Source organism: Hibiscus syriacus, unplaced genomic scaffold (assembly GCF_006381635.1).
Source record: "Hibiscus syriacus cultivar Baekdansim isolate YM2019G1 unplaced genomic scaffold, ASM638163v2 tig00002511_pilon, whole genome shotgun sequence".
In the NCBI taxonomy this organism is placed as follows: Eukaryota; Viridiplantae; Streptophyta; class Magnoliopsida; order Malvales; family Malvaceae; genus Hibiscus; species Hibiscus syriacus.
Window position 1 is genome coordinate 5267552 of NW_024061932.1, and position 14537 is coordinate 5282088.

At 35.8% G+C, this 14537-nt stretch overlaps 1 pseudogene; it reads right to left on the bottom strand.

Moving 5' to 3' along the window:
* Positions 1-9033: 9033 nt before the first annotated feature.
* LOC120146933 lies at positions 9034-13984 on the bottom strand (annotated as a pseudogene).
* Positions 13985-14537: the final 553 nt, after the last annotated feature.

Sequence of the window (14537 nt, forward strand, 5' to 3'; positions counted from 1 at the left end):
AGATCTCAGCATATGGTACTGGTAGAGGTGTAAAAGACAACCTTTCATTCCTTTCGAGATCCTCTGGAATCTGCTCGATTAGTGTTGTTTCCTCTTCTTAACCCTGGCTGGGTTATTGTAACACTTTCGATGAATCTTTGTTGTAAGAGTTTGCATTGTTAACTTCATTCTCTTTTTTCCGGTACATAGGTCTTTTGGAACTAGACCCTCATTTGATTCAATTTTGCCACTTTCAAGACATTTCGATGAGTTCTCCAGAAATGACCAAATCTGCAAAATTTCTGGTTGCATTCCCCATTAGATGATTTAAATAAGGGCCTTCAATGTATGGACAAACATTACTGTGGCCTCTTTTCTGACAACGGTGGTTGAACTTGGGCTGCCGTATCACGCCATCTCTGGGCATACTGTCTGAATGTTTCATTATTTTTCTCCAAATTTTGGAGAGTCCATCTATCAGGAACCATGTCTGTACGTGGAGGTACTGCTCTAAGAATGCTTTAGCCAGATCTTTCCAGGATCTAATGTGGCTTTGGTCAATTATACCATTTTAAAGCCGGTCCTGTCAAACTATCCTGAAAACAGTGAATTAACAATTTCTCATCCTTCACATATCCTGCCATTCTTCGACAAAACATAGTAATGTGGGATGAAGGGCATGTAGTACCATCTATTTATCAAATTCAGGAGCTTGAACTTGATGGGGAGGATTAAGTCTGGAACCAAACTCAACTCACTGGCGTCAAACCCATAAATGATTCAGTTATTTCCACGGATTTCATTCGTTTTCTAAGCTCTTGATCTGTCTGGTCAATCTTCATTACTTTTGTTTCTCATTTAGCTCATTCAAATCTGGGATCAAATGCTCAGTATTAAAATCCCCTATTTTCACATCTGATATAAGCGGATTTTTGCTGAAGATGCAGGATCCACTTGTTGGTTTCGTGGTTTGGCTTCTTGAAATGCTGATGTACGAGCATTGATTTGTATAGGTGTAGTACAGAATGATAAATTGGTTCTGGCGGAAAAACTAGAGGATAAATAGGTTCTTGGTCGAAAGATACATGATTTTCAGGCATTTTCCAATGATAGCCTGTCTTTAAACATGTCCTCTATTTTCTGCATCATACTGTCTTGAGAATTTGCAATATGGCTTCAATTTTCTCCAGCTCATTCTCATTTGCTTGTTCTTTATTATGTTGTTCCTCAATACGTTGTATTTATCCTCCATAATTCTTTAGTAGCTTGTCTAGTACCGTAGTGATGTTGTATTTTCTTTTGGCCAGAATAATGCGATTGAAAAATCTTTTAATATTATTTTTCCAATTTTAATTAATGAATTTTATCTTAATAAATAAAATAATAAAATTATTCATAAAGAAAATTATGAAATGAATGATGAATGTATGCAAAATGTATGTATGCAAAAAAGGTTGATCCCAAAAAGTTTACTGTCTAGAACAACTTTCATCGGCATACAAAAGTTTCTTTATAATAATTCATAACTACAGATAAGGCATAGCTTTCTATTAAGCTCTATAATTTTTCATTAACCATGACACCTTCTTTCCGCACTTAGAAACTGGATCAACGTGCTCAATTATTTTGGCTTCAACAGCTAGTTCCCCAACATATCTAGCAACTTCGCTCATTTGAACCATGGCCTCGAACACCATATTATCTTTCTTCACTTCTTTCACATAGAAATCAGTGACTTTTGCCATTGTTCATTCGTTCCTTCAAGAGTTTGCTCTAACTCAGTGATTCTGACTGACAATTGTGCTAATTTTTCAAGATCTCTAATGCGTCTTCGTGAAGCATTTTCCTCATACTTTCTTGAGATCATTAGGTCCTAGAGAACTTTCTTGAAATAATGACTCTTCAAGTTGCAAAATGTAAGCGTTAAACTCTGAGTTTTGTTTCTAGATTGATCCAGATCTTCTTCAAGTTTTGTTTGTGCTTCTTGCGTTCTTTGATTAAGCTTTGGATTTGAACATCCTTGTTTCTGTATTTGCATCCAATTGCTAGCTACTTCCTGCTCTACCTCAAGTCTGGTGTTGAAATTTTTTCTTTAGCTCCCATTTTTCTTTCAATATGGATTCTTCCATTTTTTGGCCTCTGACTTCAAGTTCAGCAATCAGCTGGTTCATTTCAGTTCAAATCCTTTGAACATATTTTTCTCACCTTCAAATTTATCAACGATGTCATTCTTCATTCTTCTAAATCTTGGCCGATCCCTTTCTTGCATTTCATTCATGATTGCGGTGTTCAGCTTGTGTTTATAATTCGCTCTCTTCTGTCGACCTCAAAATCTTCATTTTTGCTTTCCTTTCTCAAGGCTTTTGAGTAGATGGCTTTCTTCCCTTTAGATGTTCAACTCGACTTTCTCGATGTTCAATTCTCTGGTCATTTATTATTGCCTGGCTTGATCTGATGTTTCCGGGATTTATATAACTCCTGATAATTTTTTTGTAATGCTCTGAATTCATCATCAACTTTTTCTTTATCTTTTCTCAACATTGCACATTGTGATGAATGAAAGTCAATGTCAACACCCAACATAGCTTTATCTTGTCTCATTTGCTCTAATTCTTTCGACCAGCCTTCTCTTTCTGTTTTAAACTCAGCTCTCAGGATTTCAATCTCTGATGGAACCACCTTAATGCGATCTTCCATAGAGATATCCTCTTTTTGATCTGGTAGAGGAATATTTTCATTTTTCCTGGCAGATCTCCATTCTTCATAATCAGGAGTTAGCATTTCTTTTTCTGCTTTAGCTCGGATACAAAAAGTTGTTTTCCAAGCTGTAACGGCTTCCATGATATTTCTTTTATAATTTTTGCTGTGGAATGCAAACTCAGACGACTGTAATCCAGCAGTGACAGGTACAAATTGACGACCTTCATACTGTCTTATGACCAGAAGTGGTGCATATCCAATTCCTCCCCATAATCCGAGCAGCATTATCCAGTTGTAATCTCCACATTTGTAAAAGAATTCTCTTTGTATTTGCCACGGGGCTCGCCAAACAATGTCATTGCTTTGCAGATTTCGAAAGGCATTAATCCACATATCTTTCTTAATTTCTTTCGGCCATTCCTGCTCCAGAAATTCTTTTAATGGTGAGTAATCCGTATTAAATCGTCGGTATGAAACCTTTTCTGTCCTCCAGAAATGACTACGGATCCAAACATATAACAACTGGGTACACCCTGAGAATCGTCCACCTCCTAGCTTTCTACAAGCATTTAACGATCTGAAGGTCTCTGCTAGGATTGCAGAAACAGGATTAATCTTTTTCGGTAGCTGTTCAAACAAATCTACCACTGCAGCTTCAACATATCCCAATACTTTTGGGAAGATAACCATACCATACATACCCAGAGCAAATAAATCGAATCGTACTTTAACATCTGGATGACTCTGAATAAGTTCTTTAATGTTGGTCCAAGCAATGCCTTCGCTTTCGCCTTTTTGTTTTGTACGGGATACCACCCATTCTTCTCGTACCCCGGCAATCTTTGCTAATTTAACTCGAAATGGTTGAGTTTTAATTGACTTTGAATAGATTCGATTCTCCAAAGCCCCTTCGATATGTAACAAAGTTGTGTACTCTTCAATAGTAGGGACCAAATCTTCTTTATTGAGAGTTAAGCAATTGTACCCTGGATTCCAGAATTGAATTAGGGCTCTGAGCAATTCATCATCAACTTCAAACATATAGCAAATATGGGATGTCTCCGTAAGTCTGATAAAACTACAATTTTTTATTTGAATCCCAACTTTCCCAAATACTTCGCAAATCTTGCATATCATTTCTTTTTAGCGAAACTGGAGCATAACTGGCTAAGTCAGATACATAATCATCCTGCAGACTGTCTCCTTCTTGTCTTTGTAAATCCTCAGCCCACTGTCTTACTTCTGAGTTTAGAATTACTTGGTTTGAACACTTTTTATCCATGGATGAAGGCTTTCCAATGTGACAATTAACACAAGGATCAATGCCTTTTATCCTGTATGATGCTATGCAAACAGAAAAATAAAGAACACACAAAAAGAAAATAAATTAGTTTACATAATAAAGAAATTTAATAATAACATTTACCTAAATATTTTTATTTAAACATGCTTTTCTAAATTTAAATAATTTAAATATACATGTAATTTAATCAGTAAAGAAAATAAATAAACAAGAAAGTTAGAATTCATTTCTCCTGTGTGTACACCTATTTTGGACAAAATTTTGGCATGACTTCAGATCGGAAGAGTTTCTAGGGTTATTTATATGCAGGGTTTCAGATCTAAGAATAAAGGTACCCGAATTGTCCTTGTTAGTGCCCCCTTGGGTTGCTAACCCTCAATCCTAGTCCATCACAGACTAAAATGGATCGAGTTCAATTCGAGGGGATACATTTCTCTATGCCTGACACGGAGAATAAATTCTCACGAAAAACATAGAGTATATGAACCCCGAAAGTTACTTGCTAGGTCTGACACGGAGAATAAATTCTCACGAAGACGTCGCTTTCACTCCCACTTAAAAGGGACAACTCAATTATAGAGCTTTATGTTATGCAATGCAAGTGTTGTGTGTGAGGAGAAATGCTCAAACCTTTGACAGAAAAATAAATAATGAAATAAAATACTTGCAAATAAAATAAAGCATATAAATATTATGAAAATAATAAGTAAATATAAAAATTTTGAAAAGAAAGAATTAAAAATTAAATATATGAACTTTTAATTTTTAATTAATAGAGACAATTTATAATTGATTTTAAAGTTTGACCGGTCCCCAGCGGAGTCGCCAAGCTGTCGTAACCGGTTTTTGTCCGGGCACGAAATATTATACTTGGCGGGAAAATTTATGTGAATAAATGGTTTTGAAAATAATTTGGGAGTTGCCATCGGCCTTTTGGGTTAGGTAGGTCGAATACCTAAACATTATTTTTTTAAAAGAGTTTTAAGAAAACACCAATAAAAAATAAATTGATCTGCGTTTATAACCAAAAATTCGTTCTTTTTAATAATAAAAAAGGATTCGTGGTCGGTTACGTTTAGGGAAGGATTAGCACCCCTACAACGCCCAAAATTGGTACTTTTTAATTATAAATTGTCTCTATTATTAAAAATATTAAAAATTCAAAATATATTTAATTTATAATCCTATTATTTCAAAATTATAAAACATATTTAAAAATATCGGAAAAGGACTTCTAGGTGCCTTAAGACAGCTCTTTTCTTTGATATTGATAAATATTAGTTTAATAATATTTTTTATAATTTTTAAATTTTAAAATACCAGAATAGGACATCCAGTTGTATTAAGACTGTCCTTTTCTTCGATATTGAAAAATAAATATTAAAATAATTTATTTAAAAATAAATATTATTATTATATATATATTTAATAAAAATATTTAAAAATATAAACAAGTAAAAATAAAAATACAACTAGAACGATATATTTAAAAGCAATAAATGAAAACATTTAAAATAAATGACTAAATTATAGTAAAAGTAAAATTAAAAACCTAATTCATAATTAATCAAAATTATAGGGATTAAACATGCTATTTCTTTATTTTATTTATTTAGTGACTAAAATAAAATTATCTAAAATTCAGATTTTAGAATAAAATAAATTAAAAATATAAACTAGGGATTAAAATATCATTTATTAAAATTAAGGGATTAAATCTGTTATTTATCCTAAATATATTATTTTTAATATAAAGGACTAAAATAAATAAAATTAAAATTAAAGATCTGAATTAAAACAGATTATAAACTTGATTTAGTGACTAAAATGTAAAGTTTACAAATCTAGATGGCTACGGAAATGATTTAACTATTCTTTAATTACACGAATAGCCCTCCCCAAAACGGCGTCGTTTGGGAAGGGCTATTTAATGCCCAAACCCGGCTGGCCCGAAGGGCCAGCTTCATTTCTCTATTTTTCCTCTCTCTTTCTTCTATGAGAGAGAGAATTTTTCTCTCGCTTCTCTCTAAAATAGAGAGAAATCAGACGGCCGACATCCGTCTGCCGGTGTTCGTCCGCCGCCAGCCACCGCCGCCGGCCACCGTCTTCGGTGGCCGGAAATTTTTTTTATATACTAAAACATAGATCGGACCGTCCTAATGACGGTCCCGATGACTTTTTCCTTTAAACGGCTCCCGATCGGAGCAAATCTAAGAAATATACCTTCGGTTTTTCGAAGGTTTTGGTGAGGTCCGGTGGTCGGGGCTTCCTCGGTAAGTTTCTCTTCTTTTTTTTTCTTTCTTTTCTGTTTCTTTGCTGCTGAGATCGTTGGTAGTATTTTTTTTTAGTATTTTGTTTCTCTGTTTTTCTCTCCGTCTCTCTTTCTGGGTTTTTTCTTGCTTGCAGATGGGGTGATGGCTTTATAGCCATCACCGGTGTGGTCATCGGACCGGGTAATAGACTACCCTTCGGTGAGTCACCGGACTACCAGTGGTGACTCACCCCCATAGCCATGGCGTGGACGGCTGGCGTTGGAGCTTCTGGAGCCTTCGGTTGGGACGTGGCAGCGGTGGAGTGGCGGCGAGACTGAAGCAGCGCCGCGTGGTCTTCTGGAATCTACGGCGGCGCTGGGACGTGTCCCTAGGGTATTGATACCCTAGGGTTTCCTCTGGCAAACTGTGGACCGTTGGATTAAACCAAATCCAACGGCTGAAGCTTGAGCGGCGGCAGCTGGATGATACAAACCCTAAATTGGGTTTAGGGTTTACTGTAGGATTTTGGATCTGGGCCACTGTTTGTAATTGGGCTTCCATTTGGGCTTGTAATATTAAATAATATATTAATAATAATAATTATTATAATTATAATTATAATTATAATTATAATAATATAAATAAAATAAAAATGAAAAAAAATGAATATCTTCATCACTATTTCTCTTGTTTATAATATTTCTTAGCCACTAACAATACACGCACCTACAGACTCTATTGGTCAAACTCTAAACTTCAAGGAAGAATTACACTCCTTTAATCACTAAAGTCACTCAATGAGTTTAGAGAGTCATGTTTATTATACAAAATAATTAGCTGGTGTTAAATAGTACATGGGACAAAAGATGAAAATTGTGGATGTAACCTGATGCAAGTCTTCAACTTGAGTGTGTTCATGGAGGATTTACTGCAGCTACAACTGGATTTTGACACTGAATCCAACCCTGGTCCAACAATTATTGGCGAAAAATCATTAGGGACTAATATTTATCATTTCCCATCTGGTGGAAGATGATGTTCATTCTGCTTACTATTTCCCTCTAGAGGTGTTTTAGTGATAAATTTAGGAAAATCCAGAAGCTAAAAATTTGGCAGTTTCACTCGATAGACCTTAAACTTGCCTTCAGAAAAGATATCGGGGGATATATTTACATATGTGGAAAGTGTTTATGTTTCATTTATACTCGTTTAAATTTTCAGTATCATATTCATTTATATGTTTAATGTGTTTAAATTTGTTCGTTTAGCATTTACGAACATATTCGTTTAATGTTTGAATAACCAACACTCTCGTTCTACTTGTATACCAAAGAAAATGGTGAAATTATGTTACTAGTCCTTAAATTCCTTAGGCTTCATAGTTTAAACTCTAAATTTTATCTTATGTTCAATTTAGTCTATCTCTTCACCAATATTTAAAAGCATCAGAGACCTATGTACTTCGAAAAAAATTAATGTGGCCCTTGAATTATTTTTTCAGCTAATGTGACCATCCAACTTTGAAAATAGACTCAATGTGGCCATTTGACCAACGTTTTCCGTTGTTAGCCGTTAGAGTGCTGATGTGGCGGTTCATAGCGTTGACATGGCAGTCAGAATGGCTGATGACATGGCAGATGAGATAAATTTATTTTTTGGTCTTATTCGTGGGCTAAATTAATATTTTTTAAATTCAGGGACTTGTTTAATTTTTTTTATAAAAATAATTAAAAATTTAATATTTTAAATATAAAAATATTCAATTATTCAAATATTCAAAAACATTAAAGACAAAAATTAAATTATTAAATATATATATATATATATATATATATTTAAAAATATTATTAAAAAATTAAATATATATTATAAACTATAAAATGATAAAAATATAAATAAAAAAATAAAAAAACATATTTAAAAATAATAGTATATATAATATATACATCTGATACACGATCATATCATCAATTTTTATATCAAAGTAGTGAAGTACTCTGACTGGGTTAGTCGAGACTTATAAATTTTTGTATCTATATATAACTAGGAAACACCGTAAGTTACTCGCATCAATACACAAATCTAATCATATTAGACAATTTTTAAGCGTCATTTTAATTTCTATTTTTAGTATTTTTAAAACATATATTTAATTTTTTAACAATTTAATTTTTATATTTATTACTTTATATTTAAGTTTTCTTTTGAATATTTCTATATTTTAAATTTTAAATATTTTTTATTCTTTTAAAAATTTTAATAAGCCCTGAATTTCAGACCAGAAAATCAATTTAGTCAATTTGTCATGTTATCTATCACATCATTAGTCACCGTGGATCGTCACGTCAATATCTTGAACTGTTATATTAGCACTGTAACGTTTAACGACGAAAAACATTAGTCAAAGGGCCACATTGGATCTATTTTATAAGTTGAAAGGCGACATTAGATGAAAAATAATTCAATGATCACATTGATTTTTGTAGACAGGGGCTATTGCGGGTGTAGCGGTATATCGGACGTAAGCGCTACCGCTATTTCACGAGCGCTATTGCGGTCGCAAACCGCTATTTGAAACCTGATTGCAGATTTAAATGTGATTTTATCTCAACAATATGCTTGCTCAAATTTTCAACTTGTCTTACAATAAATGAACATGAACACTTTGTCAACCCGACAATATGAAAATGTAGTCAAACCTTTCCACTAAATTAAGCTTCCTTGCTTGCCTGTATACGTAAGAGTAACTCCCTTTCATGTATATAGAAAGGATATGGATGATCTAGAAGAAGAAGAAAACTTGTGAAGATTCAAAGAAAAGATGAGGAAGGAGGCAACTGAGCATCTACTTGGGTTCTACTTTTGCGGAAATGGCGTATCCGCCGCTGTAGTCGAAAGCATCATCAATATCATTGACATTGACAACCTTCTTAGGTAATGTGTCTGCGTAGGGATGTCTAAGAGAACCTTTTGCAGCTCCGAAATCAGTGGCAGACGAAGAGGCCGAAGTAGTTGAATTTGTATTCATCCCCGTCGTTTTGCAGGATGGTTTCGATGGCCTTTACGGCCTCGCTCATCGTTGGACGGTCGCTGGCTGAATCTGCAACACATTGCAAAGCCAACTCCAAGTATTTTCCGAATCCTAGTAGATTTCCCAAGCTTCTTATGCTTCGATCCATTAACTCCCTCAATCCGTAGTGCTCACTGTCCTTCTTATCCATCATGGTTCGCACCTCGCGGACTACGTACTTACCTTTCTCTATGGGCTGCTTAGCTGTTATAAGTTCAAGCATTACCACTCCAAAACTGTAAACATCACTCTTCTCTGTTAATTGTTGGGTCATGTAATATTCAGGATCAAGATAACCCTGTAAACAACATACATATGCATCAGTCGAGTTGGAGAAATAAAAATGTAACATAATTGGAATCCATGAATGGACTGCAGACGGAAGAATATTATTGATATGGATATAGAAGCATTCTAGAAGGTCCTCACCAATGTGCCTTTAACTTGGGTTGAAACATGGCCCTTTGAACTGTCCAATACCAGCTTCGACAGGCCGAAGTCGGCAACTTTGGCTGTTAAATTTTCATCCAACAGAATGTTGGTGGACTTGATATCTCTGTGGATAATGGGAGGATTTGCAAGCTCATGTAGGTAAGCCAGACCTCGAGCCGAACCAAGAGCTATCCGGAGTCTCCTTTTCCAGTCAAGATGAATGCCAGATTTCCCTACAACAATTGATCCCATGTCAGATATCAAAAGAGCAGACCATGAAGCTTATGCAACATTAATCTCATGGAATCATAGTTTCATCTTTGCTTACTCTCAACACCTGCGGCATAAGTTAACCTTACCAGATAGGCTCTCCCGAAGTGTTCCATTGGCCATAAATTCATAAACCAGCATCTGTTCTCCTTGTTCAAAGCAAAATCCAACAAGACCAACAAGGTTTTTGTGATGAACTCTCGAAAGCAATTCGATTTCAGTCTTGAATTCAAGACCACCCTGCATTGATCCATGCTGAGCCCTTTTAATCGCCACCAATTGTCCATCTGGGAGTGTTCCTCTGTACACCTGCAGAGGACATGGAGGTTATCTAAGCAGTTGCAAAAAGAAATTCATAAAACTCTTCTGGAAAACATGGATACCATTTACCTTCCCATACCCTCCATATCCTAGTTCATTGCTGTGAGAAAAGTTATTGGTGCACTTCTTAAGTTCATCATACGAAAACCTCCTCGCTCCTTTCAACTGTGGTGCACCTCCACTGTCTTTTCCACTAGATGCCCAGGATGCTGGAAGATCAATACAGTAGTGAGACTTTTACAATACTACAAGCCTGTTTAGGAGGGAAACACAGTTATTTCAAGTGTTACTTACCAAATGGTTTACTCAATCCAATAGCTTTTTCCGCACGTTTCTTTTGCCATATAGCGTATATTCCAACTCCGAGGAGGCCTAGAACAAAAACACCTGCTCCAGATGCTACACCAATGATAACTCCAGTGCTAACAGAAGTTCCATGTGAGGCTGAACCATATATTTTATTTGATTTGTCAGTTTGTGTCTTATACCGTAAAGATCGAAGTTAAGGTCCTAATTGTTAAGTTAAAGTTACCTGGGAAAGTATAAGGAGAAGCAATGAAATAGTATGGTCCAAACTCTGGAGGAGGCTTGTAGGTTTGATTACTTAAATCGAATCCGATTCTTATAACTTCGGATCTATTGAAGTATTCTCCGGACGATGGAAAGAGTGCTAGGTGAATCTGAAGGTAGTCGTCAACATTGAAGAATGGATTCTGAAGAAATACTGAACCAGGCGTCAGGCCTATTTTAACCCAAAGGCTCATTTTCTAATGAATGAAACACATTCACATTGGACAGTTCCCTGAACATCGGTCCTCGGAAATACAATGTTCCTTCGAATGGATAGGAACATTCACAACTTTGAGGGCTAAGCTTCTGATCAATGGGACACGATTTACTTCCACAATTAGCTAGGCTGGTGGAATAGGGTTTTGTATTTTGTTCCTGATTCAGACAGAAATTCGTATTCGAGATCACAGTTGTGCACACCGGATTGCCTATAAGTCTGGATCATGTAACATGAACAAATAAGTATGGTGCATTTACGGGGATTATAGCCTATCATTCTAGCTTATGAATCTTAACTCTCCTGAAATGTCTTACATTAAAGTATTTGTATATCCAGATCCTAGAGTTATGGAGGATATCTGGTTGTTTAGCAAATCAACAAGTCGAAGTTGACTGCCAACACTATCACCCAAGTTCAATGTTCCATTGAAGGCGTTATTCCGAAGTTTCCTGTCAACATCAAGAACACCTGAACTGAATCATGCACCTTCTCTTTTCTCAAAGATCAAGATTACTGAAATGGCAACTATGGATTTGAGGCAATACTCACACTTGTTGTAACTGTGGGAAGCTAAAAAGCTTTTCCGGTACAGGTCCTTGTAGTGATCCGTGTTCAATAACTCTGCATATTACAAAATTTTGCATGAGTTTTCACTGCATTTGAAAGAAGAACTAGAATACTTTTAGGCGACTAAATTCTCACAGAGTGGTGAGCGAAGATAAGGTTGAGAACCAAACTGGAGCTTCTGTCGGGTCAAATGAATTGTTACTAAGATCCCTGTAAAATTATATGGATCAAGATTCAGGATTCATTACCGTGGAGAGAAAATAAATCATCACACCTGAAGAATGGAACTTATATCATTAGACTTACACATAATTGAGGGTATTCATTGAGGTTAAGTCTGGTAAAGGGCCTGTAAGGTTATTGTTTGCTAAATTCCTAAAAGGAATCAAATTTTGCATCAGGAAGTGAGTTCATTAACCACAATATAATCAAATTGGAAAGGTAAAATTAAATACTCACAATTCATTGATGTTTGTAAGGTTATTGAGATTTGAAGGGACCTCTCCTGACAAGCCATTTCGATCAAGTCGACTGTTTTGCATTGGATATTGCACTTGGTGTTAAGAGAGGAAAACTAATAGAGCAAGGTAAAGCCACAAAGGCAAGAAAATTATGTTTAGGGGTTATCTTTTACTCACAGAACCTCAAGAGTCTGAACAAGTCCTAATGTGGAAGGGATGCTCCCAATAAATTGATTTCCGTCAAATAGTCTGTCATTAAACACTAGGAACCATTAGGAGTGTTGAGCTGCCATATAAACTATATTGATAGATGAATGAAAGGATGGTATGTATGTATGTATAGATGGATATCAACTTACACGTGTATCAATACCATCTCAGAGCGGAAAAGCTTTGGAGGAATGGTACCCGAAAGCTTGTTTTATTGAAATGGCTGCAAATTCATAAGAAAACTAAGCTCTTACTTCATAAATACTCAATGGTCTGCACATTAACCACACTGAAGGTAGGCTGAAAATGTTAACTTACAAGTGCTTCGCCTTTAAAAGGAGGTCCAAACCTGGGGATCTGGGTGTTGAAACTGGGATAGTTCCCACCAGTTGGTTGTCAGCCAGATCCAGCCAATACAGTTTGGAGAGCTTTCCCAATGATGGAGGAATCTCACCAGTGAAATTATTCGAATTCAGGGCCCTGCAAATGAAGATTCATGAAGGCTTAGAATCTCTTATTTCGCCGAAATAATATATAGTTTTATAAATACTATGGTCATTCTTACAGGAAGGATAACTCTGCAAGATTTCCAAGCTGTTCTGGAATACTACCAGTGAAACCACATCCAGCTAGAATTCTGAAGAAAAAAAAAGAATACCAAAAGGAATGTAACAACAAGATAAACAAATTCATGTCATCGAGACAATAGATGCAGCTGAAAATCGAATTCGTATAATCAGTGCCAAAGTAGCATTCTTACAGGATATTCAGCTTCTCCAAATCCCCGAGTCGTGGAGACAGAGAACCGGTGAGATCCCGGTTAAACGACAGGTCCCTAAGGTAAAATATGTTAAAAGTGAGTAAAAGCTAGTAGGTTTTAGTGATAATTTGTTCATACCCCAATACAGTTCAGTTGGAAACTCACAAGGATCTCAATTCAGTTAGTCCCCCAATGTCACCAGTAAGTTTCCCTTTAAGATCCATGGTTGATAATCCCCTGAGAATGATATCACATGAGAGCATATATGACGATGATGAGCACTAGAGAGAAATATGACCGTCCACTTACAGTGCAGTCACCCTTGAGCTGTTGCATGTGACTCCTTCCCATGCTCCACAAGGATCATCTGACTTATCCCAGCTTGGAGGTGTATTTTGCCATGAATCCTTCAAAGATTGGAGAGCAGCAGCTACAAAAAACAAATGAAAATGAAATTTTCTAATGCAATCACAGAAAAGAACATTCAATTGAAACTATCAAACATAATCTAGACATTTTATAGAACATCTGGAAGACAAAAAGATAGTAAAACCAAATCAAGAAATGAAGGCATAGTGATCACCATCGTGAGGGTCTGTAACAGCAGAAAGGAAGGCAATATGTGGAGAAAAGAAAAGCAGGAAAAAGAGCAACGAGAAATGTGTCATGGCTGAAACTTGGGGTCGTTAATGGTTAAGTGTGTGGTGAGTTGAAGCTTAGTTTGAAGGTCATCAGTGAGTCATGGTGAAGCAGGCAAGAAGACAAAGGCGTGCACAATTTGTTCTGTTTATTTGAAAATATATGAGATTGAGATGGTGGAGTAGGTGCAGTGCAGCAACAAACGAGAATGCAGGCACTCAGCAATGCGGTGGCCATTGAATTTGCCTTGGCTTTGAAGCTAATTTAAGAAGAATCCTGCTTAAAACAAGCCAAATTTGAAGCTATCATTATCATCACTTTCCTGGTCATGAATAAAAGTGAACAAATGCTAGTGATTTATGAAGGCTTGTTTGCTACGCTCCCCTATCACCATGACTTTCTTTTTCACAACAAAGCAATTTCTCTACTTTTAACAGCGGCCAATGGGATTTCTGAGTCGGGTTTAAAGCAGAAGAAATAGTATTTACCATAATTATTGCTTGCTATGGATATAAATGGAATGGAACACATTCATTTCCATTGAAGCAACTCAATGTAGGTGCAGGCTACTGGGTCCTATCCTACCTTCAACCATGCTACTTCTAATGATTTTTTTAAAAACTCAAATGTGAGTCATAAAGTTCCATGTTTACAAATATCTTACCAAATGCGTCGGATACTTGGTATTTGTTACAAAATTCCCTACAATGATCTACACTTAGATACTAAGTTGTTGGTTTTGGACAATGATTGAAATTGTTTTATCTGGCCCCAATAAAAAAG